The sequence below is a fragment of the Tyto alba genome, unplaced genomic scaffold (genome assembly GCF_018691265.1).
Source record: "Tyto alba isolate M040663 unplaced genomic scaffold, T.alba_DEE_v4.0 Super-Scaffold_41, whole genome shotgun sequence".
NCBI classification, from domain to species: domain Eukaryota; kingdom Metazoa; phylum Chordata; class Aves; order Strigiformes; family Tytonidae; genus Tyto; species Tyto alba.
Window position 1 is genome coordinate 15675696 of NW_024881317.1, and position 11844 is coordinate 15687539.

At 39.6% G+C, this 11844-nt stretch overlaps 1 long non-coding RNA gene across 1 annotated transcript; it reads right to left on the minus strand.

Moving 5' to 3' along the window:
• Window positions 1-2628: 2628 nt before the first annotated feature.
• On the minus strand, window positions 2629-4708 carry LOC116961005. The gene is made up of 2 exons (XR_004406716.2): window positions 3750-4708; window positions 2629-3380 (listed from the first exon to the last, which is right to left on the minus strand). It is a non-coding gene; the product is annotated as an uncharacterized LOC116961005 (long non-coding RNA).
• Between the last annotated feature and the right edge of the window lie 7136 nt (window positions 4709-11844).

The following is an 11844-nucleotide window of genomic DNA, read 5'->3' on the forward strand; positions in this document are numbered from 1 at the left end:
TGATCTTTACCATACTTCTGCTGTCCTGTTTGCATATACTTCCTGATCGCAAGTTCTACTTTTTTTTTTTTTTAATTTCCTTCTTTTTTCTCCATTTGATCTTTTCTGTGTGGGTGTGGGTAAGACATGCATGCTGGGATACCTTTGTTAAATACAGTTCTTCTAGAACAAGCATTTGGAATATTGTAGGAAAGCTTTCTGGTAAATCTAAAGCATTGGGGAAAGGCTTAAAATGGACTTCCATCTTTTTTTCCTCTGGCACTGAGTAAATGCTGTTAAAAATAAGATGCTGGATTCTTTATATAAGAGTTAACATTTCCCTGAGAATTAATCAATGTTAGCATTTTCCCCATTAGCATCTGAAAGTCATGGCAGAACACAAATAAAAGGCAACAGTCTGTAAAAGACAACCTAGATACTGGATGGTAAATGTTGCTTTTTGCTTGCAACACTAATACCTTATGCTTCTCAATACACCTAACCTGTGGATACTAAAATGTCCTGTGAAAGGAAGAAACAATATGTCCCAATTTTAAAACCTGGCAGCGTTTCAGGAGTGGGGTTAAGGAAGGCCCAACAGGAATGAATAAGCAAGCTGGTACCTTCCTGCCTGCGTGCAGGCAAGGTGTGGCAGAGCAGAGAGCCACAGTGCAGCTGCCCTAGGCGCAGGCAGGCAGGGAGGGAGGGGAAGGGCAAGGGCTTTGTCCCTCGGGGGAGGGAGCACACAGCCCGGGCTCCTGCCTCCCTGCTGCTCACCTGCCCAGTGCAGTGGGGGAAAAGTTGCCCAGAAAGTGGGAAAATGGTGCTAGTAGGAGACTGCAACAATCCTTTCTTCTCTTCCCTTCAGGTCTTTGCTGTCAAAGAGCAGGTAAGTCAGGTGCCACTTGCAGGGGGTGTTTTGTACTGTTTAACCATCATTTGTTTTACTGAAGTTAATCCCACTGTCAACCTGGATGCCCCTGCAAAATACTGTGAGTTTATTTCCTGGTTGACACAAATACACTGTTGAACTGCTACCACAAAGCAACTCCATGTACATGTTCAGTCTGACTTCAGCTAGTTTAGCTGTTTGCAGTCACCTGGGATTGTTTGTATTGGTCATAAACTGCACAGACCAGGCCTTCAGCTCTGAAACTGCCAATCGTCTGGGCTGTAAACAGAATCCCTTTAAATTCTCTCCTAATCCTGACTTTTCAAATGTTTTGGTGCAATTAAAAACATATGTTAAATAAAAACTGATTTTAGACGAAGAAAAGTCTTGTAGAAAATTGTACCTCAAAATGTTGATCATAGCTCATCCAGGAGGGCAGATCTGTTAGAAAGTCAGTGGCTGAGCTAAATATTTAGAATTCTGATTATTTCAGGTAGACTAGAGAAACGGGAATTCCAAGGCTGTTTCATTTTCAGGAGAGATCCACTGTATTTTTAACAGTATCACCTAAATGTATAGAGACAAAAGGTATTAAATATAAACTGTATCAGTCAGAACAGTAACTGCTGCCAACTATGAACAGATGAGAAAACAATTTACTATGTAACTCAAAATTCAGTCTATGTTAGACATCAACCCCTGCTACTCCTTCAGAAAAGCATGAGAAACTTCCACAGAACCTGTGGCTGGAGCTATCTCTTTCCATCAATGCTCTGAATAACATTTTAAGTTATATTTGTTTTGGAAAACTCAACAATTTAGCTCTTTAAACAACAACAAAAAAAAATCCAGGAGGAAATGATTCTAAGTAAATGGGCATGACATTCAACTCCTATACAAAATGAACGCAACTGTCCTGCTAACTTGCTAACATGGATTTTTGGCCCTACTTTATTTTTGCACTGAGGCTTTTTCTCTCCCCCTTCACTGTATTTTAACAGCTAAGAAAGACTCTTGGAAATGCCAGAACAGACTGATTTACTAGTTTGCTAGATTACTTATTTATATACAAGTAAATTAAGTGGTTCCATACCTTCATGCAAGTTTTGACACACAATGTTGTGTTAAATGCACATCCTCTCAATCCAGGATGCAAAAAGGAAAAAGAAATACTTGTGATGGAACTGTAGAAGATTAGTCTCCTATATTCAAATACAACTTAAAAAAATTCATGAACGTGAATGAGTCTGTAGCAATCGTTATAAAAATAAGTTCTCCAAACATTAGGTTATAAAGTGATCTGTAGAATGAGATGTCCGAGGAGGATCACTCCGCATTTTACTCCCCAGCCCCCACCAATGAGCAGAGATGAACAGTATCAGAAGCATTTGCTTACCACAGAATCAATCACAAACGCTAGTTTGCGTGTTTGTTGGAATGACAGTAAATTGCCAATTATTGGCTGCACAAATGGATTAGGTGCTCCAGACTACTCCTAAATTATTTTCTCTGACCACTGAAATAACTCCTTTCAAAATCAGATGAGTTCTTTGGGGCATTTGTGGGCTCGGTATTTATTGTATCAGACTAGAACCTTGATGTGCTAGAATGAAAAATACCAATCTCAAAATACTGAAAACTCACTCTGTAGGAAAAAAATTCCTATATATAAGGATAAATTGATAAGGTAGGGGACATTTTTGGCTCATGTTTTGAATTGTAATCAGAAAGGTCAGTTCACACCTGCAAAAGCTGAAGAGGGTATCACAATAATTTATTTTCAAGGTAACAAAGAAAGGAGGTAAATCTTGCAGATAAACTTCAAGTTCTGTTTGTAAAGTACTGAGCTGAAGAGAGCTCACATCTTAACTGATCTTCTGTATGCTACAAAAACATAAATGCTAACGTATCTGATTATAAATGTAACAGCTAAAGTACATTAATCCCTAACGCTACCTGACTAAGATAAAGGCATGCAGTATCGGTTTTAAATCAATGGGATTTGCTTCCAGTTTACCCTTTTAAAAGAGTAACATTTAATTAAATGTCCATTTAATTTGTTTATGAGACTAATTAATAGCTGAAAGCGTAATTAAACAAAAGGATTTTTAAGTGCTCATTCCTTTCCTTGCATGCAAGAATAGTAAATGTGAGCATCATAAAATGCAAGTACAAAAGGGCAAGAATGCTAAAAATGACAAAAAAAAAAGAAAAAAAAACAAACCAAAAAAAGTGACAGCCTACAGAACACAATGTAGTAACCCAATATAAATTACTGCCTGTCATTATCTGTAGCCAGCTGGTCATCATTATCCTGTTATACAGAAGTATAATAAATGTGTCAATAAAGCTCTCATTATAAAGTTTTCTGGATATTAATACAGATTCTGCATTTACACGAGTGTTAGGGGTATCAGGAAAAAGAGTGTGAATGAAACCAAAATGACATGAGTCTGTTAAGCTTCGCTGTCTATTCTTCTGGTGTGGCTATTTTGCATATCCAGGATATCTGATGAAAAATAACAACAACTGGTTAATTCTACTGTTTCTACAACTGTTGACTTTTCAGCTGGAAGACTATATAAACTGAGCTGTCTGTACCTGCTTCCGCAGGTCTTCCCAGACTTCCTACCTCCCATGCCCCTGGCCCACCCCACCCCCAGTTTCTCTTACATGAGATATGGTCTCTAAATTGTCTTGGTTATAAGCAAGCTTAAAACATACAATTTCCAGGTACTCGCCTCTGCTAATTAACTAATGGAATGATTACCATGGTGCAGGTTTCCTGCTCCAGCATGAAGAGCAATAGTGAGATTCAACAATGCTGGGTCCCTTCCAGCATCCACAGGTAAGTGTCAGACATTTCTGCCTCGCTTACCTATGCCACTTCTTGCCTGGCCCCTTGTCCATCCTTGAGGGTTTGTCCCTTCCGGCGTGCAGCTCTCATCCGGTCCCGCTCTCGCCTCCCGGCCAGATGCATGCTGGCTTCCCTTCCTTCCAGGCCCCGTGTCGGCGCTGCCTCATTTAGGTAAAGCAGCAGCTGACTCTTCCTCCTCAGCATATGGAAGAGACCAGCACAGACAGGGGAACAGAGAGCGAGTCCTTCTTCCCAGTTCTGATGTGCAGCATTACACTCACCTGGAGGGCTGGAAGGAATAATTACATGGGAAGTCTCATTCAACCCAAATCTAATAAGCCTATCTTGAACATATGCTTATTAAACCAGTAGCGTTTTCAGGCCATTTTCAATGGAAAGGAACACTTCTGATACAAGGACCTATAGAAATATATCAGACTGTTATCATTTTGATTTCTGAGTGGTAAATTTATGGGAAGTAAAATTCCCCAGTAATGGTAACAAAAAAGGAATATGCACAAAATGGCAGTTGGAAAATTGTTGGAAAGGCTGCTTTATTTTTGCTGAAAATCTTTAAAGATTTCAGCCAGATTCTCAAGACTGAAAACTTGGTCCCATGGTTAAAATCTGTGAAGTAATAGGCACTAAAAATATGAGCTGAAATTGGAAAGTAGCAGGCAACCTTACCCACGGGAAATGGTAACATCTCTAATTGTACAGACAAGGATGCCATGCCAGAACACAAATTAAAAGGTTTGAGGTATTTGGGTTGTTCCACTGTTGATCTGCGCGAGTGCGTGACCCTTTTACTGACAGCCTTCCTCTCACTCTTTCCTGCTCATGCTCACACTCCGTGAGCTTCATATACCTTGTCATAAATCAGTTCCTAAACTCTTTGAGGTATCTGCTTCCTTCCTTTTCCCAAACACCATTTTAAAGCAAAAGATTGACAATAATCTGTTCATTGGAAAAAAACATAATTTAGCCCACATTTGTTTTAAATTTATTTCATATTATTTTGTAATATTTTAAGCTCCATATGGAATGAGAAGGACATCTGAAGGAATTTTTATCAGAGATCTGAATTGCTACATTATAACCATATCATTCTTCTCTTCTGCACATTTGCTAGAGTAATTTTTATCCCCCCCCCCCCCCCCCCAGCCTGCTAAAATTCCCTCTGCTGGAGGACCCTTGATCCCATGAAGGCATACGCACAGTTTAGGCATAGGCTAGCCCTTCTCATTTCAGTGAACATACTTCTATGCTTCATACTGTTTGTATTGTTTCTTCACATGTCAGAAGTCTTATCCTTACAGATCTTTCTGGGTTTTCTACAGTACCCAAGGTAGGAATATGTACAACAGAAAGGTCAAATTGTTAAGTCTCACTGCTTCTTTTTTATTGGAGAACTGGAGACAAAAATACTGATATAAAGTCTTCCTTCCCTTCTCTGTAAATGAAGCAAAAACAGTGTTTGCGAGCAGGAGGCTGAGTGTGGGAACGTAAGTACGTTGCATCTGTGACTTTATAAAGTGATTTGGAGACATCTATTTTGCAACAACTGGGAAGAAACTGGGTGGGTGGTGTAGTAGAGGGGGGACTGTGAAGACCAAATGTTTAGCTGTATTCAACTGTAAACAGAGTGGTAGTCAGTAAACAGTCTCTCTGAAGAGAGTAATTAATAGGCACATGTGAAGAGATGGAAAAGAAAATGCATCCTTCTTCAGCAGACATCAAAGGGCAGGCTGGACAGTGAGAAATTAAGCATACCCCAAGGAGGCCACACAGCTGTATGTACATTCAGCTAGGAAATGTAATGCAATGTAATGATCTAGGAAAAGGAGGAGTGAGGGGTAAGATAGGCAGTGAAAAAGAAGACCAAAAGTAACAAAGGAAGAAGCAACTTGCTCTGTGAGGAAGAGAACAGGAGTAGAGAAGCAGGGAGGTCTAAGCAGGTCAGCTCTTTCTGTGGAGGGGTCAAGTTGCAGAGAAGTTTTGCAGGATTAGAAAGAGCGATAAGATAGCACAGTAGGTAGCCTCAAAATAAGATAAGGGAATGGAGGAGGAGCCACTGAAATGAATGGCTCTTCATTGTGATTCTTCTGCCTCTTGCTACATCTGAAAGCAGAACCCTGTGGCAGTTGGCCAGTTTGACAGGGAAGGCGATAAAAATAAATTACATCCTCTGTTTCCAATACAGACAGAGATGTTTCCAAAAGAATGGGGGAAAGGAACTTATTTGCAGGGAGGAAAGGTACTTAAGAGATCCAAAACTCATTGTCTGTTCTCTATAAAGTAGTGTCATGACTGATTCCATAACGTATGTACTTGGCTCTAAATGGGGTTTCTGAACATTCCACCTCTGGCACCAGCTGCTTTCATGAAAGTTTGGCTGGAAGAGAAATCTGAGTTAAAAATGAAGGAAATGCTCTTTTTTTGTCTCTCAAAGAGCACACATGAAGCTGAGAAGAACAAATCAGAGAAACTGAGGCCAAGCATTTTGAGATTCCCAGTGTCCTGGGTGGTCTTTGCTGTTAAACTCTGTTAGTGTCATCTGTGGAGAATGTTTTCCTTCAAAACCTGACTAAAACTGGGATAAGATAGATTTTCCCATCCAATCTGATTTACAGTTTAGCATGAGCAGAATACATGTATGTTAGCAGTATGGTTTTGGCCTACTGCTGCAAATCATTTTGTGCCTCCAATTTAAATAGAGTCTAAGGAAACAGTCAGGTCTTATTTGAGTTTCTTGCCACAAGTGGACATGCATTTTTGCTGTAGAAGCAGCTTTATCAAGGACAACTAACCTTTCTCAGACACAGCACTAAATGAGCATTTTTGCAAGAAGCAAAAGAAACCTATGAGAAGGCTGGAACCAGTAGTATCTGAGATGAAATGTTAGTAGGGCCTGTTGTGATAGGACAAGGGGTAATGATTTGAAACTGAAAGAGTGTAGATTCAGACTAGATATAAGGAAGAAATTTTTCACAATGAGGGTGGTGAAACACTGCAACAGGTTGCCCAGCGCGGTGGGAGATCCCCCATCCCTGAAAATATTCAAGGTCAGGTGGGACAGAGCTCTGAGCAACATGATCGAGTTGAAGATGTCGCTGCTCATTGCAGGGGGGTTGGACTAGACGGCCCTTAAAGGTCCTTTCCAACCTAAACTATGATTCTATTAAACATGCCCAGTCCTCTTGCATGTGCTCCTCTTGGGTTTGATATGTGCTCTGTGGATCTGTGGAAACTGAGGATTGCCATGACTTCTTTAATACTTCTGCCTGATGTGTCAGGTGACACATGGAAGGAAAATGTGTCTTGTACCATGCAGGGACTACAACCGTGGGTCACACAGGGCAGGGAAGTATTTTGCATCCTAGTACTCTGTCCTGTGCTTAGGACCAGGCAATTGCCCTCTTAGTTATCTACTATCACTCTCCCACTGAGAAAGCAGTCCAAGTTCTTTGTTTAACCACGTGTTACGGAGTAAGCTATCAGCTCCCCATGAATTGGAAATCAAAAGTAGATTTGTCCTTATGGATCCAGAACAAATGTATTATTCATCTTACCTGGCTGATTTGTCCCATAACACTAGTGATTTTCCCAGAGAAAGATTCTGCATATGAATAATGGCATTTTTTGAGGGCTAGACATTCCATAATTGTCTACTCAAGGGAAGAAATTTCATGTTTCAGCAACTTAGAGACATTGGCTGCAGTTACTGCAAAGAATGGAATTGCAATTAGTCTTCTACGATCTTTACAAGCATGCCTGAAAAACAGAGATGTCAATACTGCAAGTCTGAGAGGTCAGTAAGGCAGTGTCTTTTGCTGACAGACAACAGACCATGCCTCAAAACTCCCACTTGCTGGGCTGGTGGAGATAACATTTAGTGTGAGGCAGAGCAGCTTCAGTTTTAGCGCAGGGGTGCTGCCTCCATGGTCCTTTGGAACCCTCTTTGCCAGAAAACAAACCTGTATTACCCTCCAGAGATCAGCCAGGGCTGCTCTCCCATCTGTTCATGAATCTGCACCTGTTTTTCATTTCACCAATAGTGGCCACATGGCCTAAGACTGTAAGGGAATACAAAGAAGAAAATGAATGTATGGTTCAGGCACTGGCATTGGATTCAGAAGTTCTGAGTTTAACTCCTGACTGTGTGGCATAACCTTGGTGAGTCTTTTCATTTCTGTCTGCCTTAACCTCATCTGTAAAGGAGTGGAAGGAATAATTATTATTCTGGGCCCTTCTCCATACCTTTTCTAACAAGGAATTGGAGAAATACTGGTTTTCCCTCTTTGCTTGTATTTAACCCTGCACAGAAGTCTTGATAGAAGTGCATCTCTCTAAAACACGTCACAGATGATTAGGAACACCAAAAATGTCTCCCATATATTTCCTTTGCACTCTGAAAAACAGAAACCAAGTTCCTTAGAAAAGTTGCTCAATCTCTGCCTGTGTAAATGACAATGCTGCTTGGAGACAGCTCCAGTATCACGACTGGTGTATGGGTACTTTATGTGTTTGTCTGCAACTGGGGCATGTGAATCCAATATTGTCAGTCTCTGTTGAACCTGAGGCTGAACCACATTCTAGCTGGACCTACCTTCAGAGACATACAGAGGCAGCATAAATACCAACTTCCTGCCTCTCCCTTGTCTGGCACTGGACATGCCATAGATTTGGCATTGTACATTTTGTAGCTCTTACACTTGTTTAGAAAATACAGGCAAAGTTGTTGCTCCCCCTCTGCCTACTCATTTTATTTATTGCTTCATCAGCCACACTCTATGTGTTTACACTCCAGTACAACAGTTTGGCTGCAGTTTGTGTTGACAGCCTGTAGATAGCTTGGGGCTAAATAAAGGGGTAACTGCTGTCAGGCTGCATGTAAATTCTCAGCTGGGCATGGTAATCCCACGCTAACTGGGGACATGCTGACCTTGCCAAATGCTATTACCTTCTGCAAGGGTCCCTTAAAGTGCTCAGTGTCAGAGATTCTTGCAACTCACTCTTCGCAAATTCTCAACCCCGACACCGCTTGTAAAGAATACTCTGACATTTTTTCTGTCCCAACTGGGGATTGAGTTGATTATAACTGTTCTCAGAGTTGTTTTTCACCTTAAGCCTCACTCAACTTCTACTGAAAGCTGCTGGGGTTTGTCAATGACTTCAGTGGAATTAGACTTAGGCCTTTATCAGAAAGTTTGCTGTTCGCTGCAAGTTTGATTTCCATGTGATATATCTGTAAGCTTTCAATTATCATGCTGTCTTTGAAATGGGAAATTGACAAACTGTTATCTCTGGGAGTTTGTTGTGTTCAGATTGGTTCCATCAGATCACAAGTAAATTTGTGCCAAGCAAGGTTGCTACTGAGTCCTTCATGTTTGATCAAATTAAAATTTACCTCTCTGATTGTTTTGCACTTGAGACTGTACCTCTTTGTTTTTGTCTGAAATTTGCAACAACAGAAAAGGCAGGTATTTTGCATGACCCATGGATTAGGAGTTTTATGTCAGCATCAGCAAACCTCAAGAGGTTTGGGATAAAATGTTATGCTGAACACTACAAATTTGCAGGTGCTGTGGCCAGAAGAAACAATTATGATCATTTATTTTGACCTTCTGCAAACTACAAAGTACTTCCGGTAGTTTTTATAGAGGTCCATACCTCTCAATTTAACCAATGTATAGTCATTAGAATTTAGGTTGATTTAATTACCTCCAATTACGGACAGTTCACTGCCATCTAAGGTCACTTTAAGTTTGTTCTTATCTGAACTTGCTGAACTTTTGTTTTATGTCACCAGATGCTGCTCTGGTTTTGCCTGTGCCTGTTGTTGGGCTCCAGAGCTCTACAGTATCCCCCTGCAGTCAATCAACTTTTTACTTTGTCTTCTTAACCATCCTCAGAGGCAGGTATGTATTTCAGAACTCCATTCATTCATAACACTAGTAGTTATATTTTCAGAATTTGGATTATACCAATTTATCCAGCTTCTGGTGACCTGAATCACTGGTCTGTTTTAAATGTTGGTATCATGTTGGTGTCCTATTAAATATTCCTATTGAAACACCTGTGCCTTACATTAACTCCACAATTTTGTAAGACCTACTTATAAAATTACTTCTTTTACACTCAGATGTATAATTCACATTGGACTAAATGGAAATATCCATTTCACCCAGGAATGGCAAATCAGACCCTAAACTAGCAGGCAATGCCAATATAATGCTAACAATGAAGACGTTAATCTTGAAAGAGCCAACTACTGAGTTTTTTCCTCTATTTCATGACTTGGCTTTCTTTTATGGCCTATTTTTAAGTTAATTCCATTACATAATTTTTTTTTTTATATAGAATGGTATAAGCGAATTTGCTAAAAGGTAAACTAAATCTGCACCCAATGCTATCAAGTCATAGAGTAATTGAAGTGGGAAGGGATCTTTGGAGGTCATCTTGTATAAATCCCCACTGAGAGCAAGCTGAATTTTGAAGTTAGGTCCAAGCGTAAATACAACTGTGACTACAGGGAAAGGTTGAATGGTTCCACATTCACTTTTTAAAATTAACCATTCATGAAGGACATGACTTACGAATGTTATGACATCTTATTGCAACAGGGATGTTGCTATTATATTTCGCTAGCCACCTTCTCACTGTGCATCCTTAACATTATTTTGGAGCAAAATTCTATTAGTCAATCTAAAATCAACGTAAACTCTCATGGAAGTATACAAATTACTTTGAAGTCTTCTGTCTCATCAATGGCCCAAGGACTAACCCTTTTGTTTAAGCACATAATGTGCAACTAAGTTGACTTAAAAACTTTTCTTTGTCTATATGCATTTGTATTTTCATTCAACTTTGTCAAAACAAATATGAAGAATTAGTTTTCCCACTTTTGGAATGATCTTAGTAGAATTGAACATTTGACAGAAATCTGTAAAGCGATTTTTAAATTTTTTTTTTTTAATATAAGATGCTGTTGTAACATTTGCTTTTCTGGTCTTATTCTTTATTTACTACAGTTTTTTGACATCTGTCCCTGTCTCTTTTCATCAAATATTTATCTGCAGCAGCTGAAAGAGCCTCATTTGTTTTAATTAAAAATAAGACCACCAAGCTGGGATCACTTCCTTAGCTGTTCCATGGCTTGCATAGACAGACAGTAGATCTTGTGAGGTTTTTCTGAGGGTGGCCCATTGACAGGCTTTCCCCCCTCCCTATATCCTTTTCTTTTGCACCATGTTTATTTTCAGATAGAGAAATGTAATCAGAGCCACATTCCGGACAAAGAAACTTTTTGCAGTTAACACGCATGAGAAAGGAGGAAGATCATGTTGTGTTTCATTTGGTGTTTCATTGTAAGAAACCATCTTCTAATTTGTGGCTTCTGGAATGGAATTATCATTGTCACAGAAACACAGGAATTGTCATGGCAATAAGGCTGCTAGCTCAGCATGCTGATACTGACATAGGCAGCAAGCGTTTAAGAAAAAATTGTAGAAATTCAGCTGAGGAATACCCTCCTGATTGAAAACATTTTTTGCACTTTCCCTCACTGGCTAATATCTGTCTCATGTCTTTTTTTTTTTTGCACAGTGTTGACTTAAGGAGAGTTAAAAATAAAAACAAAGGAGCAAACTAAAATAACTGCTTTGTGCAAAGTTAGTATTCTAAGGTCACGATACAAGCTGATGCCTACTGCTACTAAAACTGTTCTAGAGGGTGTTTGGGACATGTTATTTTCAGTTTTACAAGTCCTAGACAAATACTTTTGGAGTACACAGACAGACTGCTCATGACTTCTAGAGATGGTGAGATGTCTTCTAGTTCTGGGATCCCAGTTAAGTTACACAGCATCACTGACCTTTCTCAGCCATCTTGATTATCTTAGTTATTGTTAATAAGACAGATTTTTAAATTAAGCTTTTACATTTACTTAAGATGGAGGAGACTAATAAGTAAATCTTGGTTTTCTCATACCACATTTTCACCTCATTGTTCATCTTACATGAAAAGTAAAAATTAAAACAAGCCATCCCTGTGAATCTCCAAATTAAAACTGTTATATCCTCACTTGGCAAAAATTACCTTCAGAAATGATCCT